The sequence below is a fragment of the Psammomys obesus genome, unplaced genomic scaffold (assembly GCF_907164565.1).
Source record: "Psammomys obesus unplaced genomic scaffold, mPsaObe1.curated_primary_1811, whole genome shotgun sequence".
NCBI lineage: Eukaryota > Metazoa > Chordata > Mammalia > Rodentia > Muridae > Psammomys > Psammomys obesus.
Genome location: NW_026592890.1, coordinates 22397597 through 22404446, shown reverse-complemented (window position 1 = coordinate 22404446; position 6850 = coordinate 22397597).

The following is a 6850-nucleotide window of genomic DNA, read 5'->3' as shown; positions in this document are numbered from 1 at the left end:
GGGAGTGAGGGGTTCATATCAGCAGCAATCATCAACCAACCAATGGGATCTACCTAGTGGTGACTGGATTTGGCCTGATCACACCACAGCGTGGCCACTTGGGTTCTTGTAGAGATTGCCTCAGTTTCTACCATTCCCCTAGCGATTGCCTCTTTCCTGATCCAGAGGGACCTGGAGACTCCTGGTTGCAGGTCACTGGGTCATTCTGAGGTGGGGGTGAGAGCCCAGGGGCGGCTACTGCTGTGGGAAGTCCTTGCCTCTGGTAGATCCAGCCTTAATGTCTGACATCCCAGGAAGAGCAGACCCTGCACACGTGGGTATCAGTCACTACTGTGAGGAGTAAATAACGAGAACAGTTTAACCAAAGAGAATGAGGTACCACGTCATGTCTGCCTGTTACATTGATTTGAGTGCACCCTTAGAAAACTGAATGTAACACAAACCCAGGACATTTTTTGGAAATTGTATGCTCTCTAGCAACTTTGTGTGAATTTTTATACAAGCACTGTTTTATTAATTATATAAAATATAAAAATAGAAAAAACTCTGGTCTCTTAACAGTTCATTTCTTTAGAGTGTGTCTAAATCTGTCAGCCTGTCTGTGTACCTTCCTCCCAGTCCCAAGGGAGAACATGTGTGTTTGGGAACTACAGTGTTTGGGAAAGGTTTCTATTTGACCACTGGGGTGTGACAGAACTCACTAGATAAATCCTCCAGTCCTACTGTGCACCGAGGGCTAAAGGAGACACTCCTCATCTGACCGTTCTTGCCTCCCTGGCCTCGTGCCAGCCCTGCCTACAGCAGCTTTGACCTTCTAACAGGGTCTTAGGTACCACATGCTGACACAGCAGAGGGTGAACTTGTAGGTCACTCCCCTTTGACCCCAGATTTTCTACCTTGTTATATGGGATGTAGTTTCTCAAAGCTAACCTGGTAACAAAAAGATGTCTGTTACTCCCCTTTGGCTGATGGAAAAAAAAAAAACAAAAAAAAAAAACAAAAAAACCTCAGTAACCTTTTAGAAATTAGCAGTTGAGAGTTCAGTTCCCAGCAACCACATGGTGGCTCAGGATCATCTATAATGTGATCTGATGCCCTCTTCTGGCATTCGGGTGTACATGCAGACAGCACTCATACAAAAAATAAATTTAAAGAGAAATTCACATGTATCAGGTTGGAAGAGGGGTCTTTATTGTTGAAGCTGCAAACTGTTCTCAAGGAGCTAGAGAGATGGCTCAGAGCTTAGGAGCACTTGCTGCTCATCCAGAGGACCCAGGTTCAAGCCCCAACACCCACATGGCTACTCAAGCCATCTGTAATTCCAGTTCCTGGGGATCCAGGATCCTCTTCTGACCTTGGCTACTGGGAACATGGGAGGTGCACAGACTTAGGTGTAATCAAGATACGCACACTAAAAATAATGAGGCATGTGCTCTGTCATGCCGGGGGGTTGGGGAAACAGCCTCAGTTCAGAAAGGTTATCTTGACAGGTGGTTAGAGGCAGGTGTTCATATACTTGAGAATCATGATGGCTTTGGGAGCTTTGGGGTTTTTGTTGCTAGAGGAAGTTCATCCATTCGGCAGATGTCTTGGGAGAGCCAGAGCTACTGGGCCTGTCCCCTAACTGACTAGCTCTGCCCCCAAAGGTTACTAGTTAAGCAGCCAGCCCATTTCGGCCTGGTGGAAAGACCCTGGTAGTTACCGACCCAGAGCCTGACAGGTCTTGCCTGAAGCTGAAGCGCAAGATGTGCTTTGGTATGACCAGACTGGGCGACTGGAGAAGACAGCCAAGCCAGTGCAGGTAAAGAAGGTGGGCCCTGGCCTGAGGCACAACTGCAGGACCCTCCTGGTTCTCCCAGGCTGAAATGATGTCGGTGAGCATGCTGTGAGAACCGACAGGGGTTCTGCTTGTCCTCTTTCTGCTGCGAGGCGTAAGGGGTTCCCATCTCTGGTTTTGACAAGCTGAAATCTTAGCTCTGGTGCTGTTAAGCATCTGAAGAGATACACACTTCAGTATGCATAAGGCCTGTGGCCACTGGTTAATACTGATGGCGTTGCTCAAAGTTGGCTGCTACATTTCAGCCTTTGATTGCTCCACTTCAGAATCAAGAACCAAGGGATTTTCCCTGTGATCCCAAAGCATTTGTTTTGTCCTTTCTTCTTTCCTTCCTTCCTTCCTTCCTTCCTTCCTTCCTTCCTTCCTTCCTCTTTTCCTTTTTTTTTTTTTTTTTTTTTGTGCCAACGAGTCTTGCCACCTCAGGCCTTGGCTTCATACTTGCGGGTTCAGCCTCTCCTTCCACAGCTTCTCTTCGTGTTTGCTGAGCCAGCAGCACATGGCTCCAGGCTTCTTGGGTCACAGGTCCAGAGGCTTGTACTTCTTGCCCTTGGAGAATTTCCTGAGGTTTTCTCTTTGAGTCTGGTTAATAGCAGTGAGGACTCTGGCGATGGATTTGCGGAAGACTTGTATCTTGGAGAGCTTGGTCGAGGTGAGGCTGTGACCTTGGCGACTCAAAGCCGGGACAGATCGTCCAGTTGTTTCCGCAGCTCCTCCTTCTTACTGAGTGAAAGAGGGTACAAAAGGAACCACGTGCCTCTGAGAGTGAGCTGGTGAAATGCGGTAGATTTCACCGCATTGGGGGCGGCGGGACAAAGTGATGGGTTAGATGGACTGTGCTGTGAACGGAGCTTAAGACACACCAAGGGAAAGAAAACAGTAATGAGATATATACTAAAGCTTTTATGAGACTCCTTTAAGCAAAACAGAGAAATACATTTCACAAAAAAAGAAAATGCATACAGGTAAAATGGTACCATTAAACACAAGCAAAATGATTGCCCAAGTTGGAGAGGAAGACGTGGAAATGAGGATCAGAGCACTCGGAAGGGGTGAGGGGTCCTCAGAAGAGCTGGGGGAGGAAACAGTGCTTCCTAACGAAAACTTCTCATGGGCGTTGGTAAGTGCTGAACAGCCGCCACTCTGAGGGGAATAACAAACCCTGATCTGCAGTGTTTGCTGGGATCCAAAAGCTACGCCGGGGCTGGTTGGAGCTAGAGAGCTAGCTATGTGACTCAGAAGCAGTTTGGAGTCCGCTTTTCTGGGGGTGTGATGTTCTATTGCTGCTTCCTGGAGACCACCATGCAGCTGGGAATTCTCTGAGCCAACCAACCGCCAAAGAGCCAAGGTAAGGCAGACTTCCTGCCCCTTGCTCAGTACACATTATGTGCCCTTTAGGTAAGTTCATGAACACCGGTTCAACTGAAATTTCTTTTCATTTCTTGAAAAATAGGTTTTCCAGCATGGTGATGCATGTTTTTAATCCCAGCAGAGATTCTAATCCTCCCAGTTGGAAGGCAGAGGCAGATAGATCTTTGTGAGTTCAAGGCTGGCTTTGTCCACATAGCAAGCTCCAGTCCATTTACAGCTCAGGACTTTATAATGAAATCCTGTCTCACAAGAACAAACAATAGTAGAGGCTGGAGAGATGACTCAGTGGTTTAGAGCGCTGGCTGCTCTTTCATAGTACCCAGTTTCGATTCCCAGCTCTACAAAGTGAGTCCAGGACAGCCAAGTCTACATGGAGAAACCCTGTCTCAAAAAAATAAAAAAAAGAAAAAGAAAAAGAAAAAAGAAAGAAAGAAAGAAAGAAAGAAAGAAAAAGAAAAAAGAAAAGAAATATAGAACAGGGGTTTCCTACCTCAGCACTGCTCTTGGACCATCTTTTGCTGTTGGGCTTGCTTGGACATTATGGGATGTCTCCTTTCTTCGTGTTCCCAGCAGCCTGTCCATCATGACAACTTAAAATACCAGTTATTGCAAAGTGCCCCCCGGGGGGAGTGGGCAAGTCTCCTCCAGCTGAGAACCACTGCATATGTCCAGAGGTTGTTTTTGATCAAGTCATGATGTTGGTACATGGGGGTGCCTTGGCAGGACCACATTAAAAGGCAGGTGCTGATGTCATTCAGCTTCAGTAATGAGTGGGTTGCTCTTAAGTCTCTGCTAGTCTTCATGACTATGTTCCAATCCCTAGCACCGCAGGTAACTCTTGGGAGATCAGTCTTTTGCCACATGCTATGAACAAACTAACATTCTCGGTGATCGGATGTCTTATTTTTTTTAAGTTATTTTAACTATGTGTCTTTTTACAGGGAATCTAGTGCCCACAGTGACATTAGATTCCACCGAAGCTGGAGTTACAGGCAGTTTTGAGCCATCTAATAAGGATGCTGGGAACTGAATTTAGGTCCTCCTTGAGAGTACTTCAGGGTTTTAACCACTGAGTTGTCTCTCTGGCCCTGAGTTTGATTTTTGTTGTTTTGTTTCGAGATAGGGTCTCACTATGTAGCTTTGGCTGTTCTGGAACTCACTATGTAGACCAGGCTGGGCTTGATCCACCTACCTCCGCCTCCTGAGTGCTGGGATTATAAGCATAAGCCACTAGGCCCAGCCCTCAGTTTTCTTTTTAAAATAGGTGGGGATGGATTTGACCCGCTAAGCAGTTAAGTGAGGTGTGAATTACTAATGACCTTTCACATTGTCTTCTCCGTGCCAGCTATGGTGGCACACACCTGTAGTATGTTACATACTGGGGCCTTAAAAACAAACAAACAAAAAAAAAACAAGCTGAAGGCTTTTCCTGTTCTGACTTTGTCCTGTGATGCAGAGGTAAAGCTATGGTCACAGCTCACCTGGATTATGTGACTTCACTACCCAAGGCTTCTCAAGTACAAAGAGAAGCTGAGGAAGAGGGAGGAGATGGATGGGAGGAGCCGAAGTATGGACATATAACTAAATTAGAACTTGTTGCTACCTCACATGGGAATTAAACATACTGTGTTTTCACTGATGACTCAGAAGAGCCAAAATAACAAGTGATGAAAACAGAAATTCTATGTTGTATTTTTACACAGTGTTTATTATTTCTTTTAGAGTTTAAGTTTTTCAAACATGTTAATTTAAAACAAAACCCAAAATATTTTTTGAGACAAGGTCTTTTTTTGGGTAGCCCTGGCTTGCCTTGAACTCACACAAATCCAGCTTCCTTTGCCTCCCAAGATTGGAATTATATTTATGCAAAAACCACCTAGGCATCTCTCTGGCCCTTGAGAGCTTAAATTTTCAAATTAAGCTCAATATTCCTGGATTCTCCAAAACAGGGTGGTGAAAAAGTTTAGACTCCTGGACCCCAATTTAACCGCTTTGGGTTCTAGCTCTCTTCACGCCCAGACTACCCACGTCTCAGGAAGTTGTGGAGGGCAAACAAGGGCCCACCCAGCATGCACCGGCCCAAGTGTGCATTCCCATACATGTACTGTACATGTGCGCTCAGTTCTTTATGTAGGGTTAGTCCTTTGTGTAACACTTTCATGAGAGACAGAACAGCTGTTCTTTGATAAAACCCGTGTTAGTTCCTATTTCTGCCTGAAACTAAACCATTTTATTTTTTTTGAGCAAGGGGTTAAAATGTTTTCTGTAAGGGGTCAGACAGTAAACACTTTAGACTTCCTAGGTCATAGAAACTGTCTTACATGTGTGTATGAAGATATACAAGTGTGTACATACATAGACATATGAAAGAACATTGAGAAAAATTTTAAGCTAAAAATTGTATTTTACACATTTTTATCTGCATGTCTGTGAGCCACATACATGTCTGGTACCCACAGTCCTAGCGTTAAGTCCCCTAGGACTGCAGTTCCCAGCCCCATGTGGGTGCTGGGAATTCCCTGAGTCCTTTGCAAGAGCAGCCAGAGTTCCGAACATTAAAGTGTTAAAACCGTTGTTAGCTTGAGGGCTATTAAGAAGTCAACCTCTGGCTACCTTGGTTTATCTAGCGGCCCTAAGAAATCATTCCAAATGGATTCTAAGTAGCCCACTTGGGATTAGGGGACCAACTTCACTTTCTGGACTGCTGAAGGCAAACCAAAAAGAATCAAGACTAGGGTTTAACAAGACAAATGCTAGAAGGTTCTCCCAAAGATTATCTTGTCATTATCTGAAAGGCAATTTTTAACTCTGCTGGCTTTGGCCAGAAGCCTGAATGTGAGAAACTCAAGTCCCTAAACTGGGGAAAATATTTTAATGTACACTAAGCAGCCAGGCATGGTGTTAAATGTCTGCTTTATAATTGTCACTCTTGAGAGAAGTAGGAGGATCAGCAATTTGAGGCCAGCCTGGGCTATCTGGGGACTCAAGAAAGCAAGCCAGCCAGGTGTGAGGTGGCACTTGTCTTTAATCCTAGAGGTCAGAAGGCAGGGACAGGTGGGTCTTGGCAATTTTAAGGCTATTGAGGGTTTCACATAAAGACCCTGTGTGGTGCCTGAATAGGTTTAACCCCCATAGCCTCCTGTGACTGAGTACTTGGTTATAGGGCGTGTCACTATTAGAAGGCGTAGCCTCGCTGGAGGAAGTGTGTCACTGCATGTAAGTGTGTGTGTGTGTGGGGTGAGATTTCCTATGCTCAAGCTCTGCCCAGTGTGGCTGACAGTCTTCTGCTGTCAAGATGTAGAACTCTCAGCGTCTTCTCCCTCAGCCCGTCTGCTTGCACGCTGCCATGCTTCCATCATAACGGACTAAACCTCGGAAACTGTAAGCCAGCCACAATTACGTGTTTTCCTTTATAAGCGTTTCCATGGTCGTGGTGTTTCTTCACAGCAACAGAACCCTAACTAAAACACAGTGTCTAACAAGATAAATACCAACAGTAAAACAAAACAAAACAAACCCAAGGCCAGTTTATTTTACAGTGACTCCTGAGGCAGTTACCGTGGGAAATGCAGTACCGTCCTCTGGCCTGGGCTCCTCCAGCAGTGGTCTGCACAGGACAAGGGGGCTCTCAGGAAGCCAGGCCTG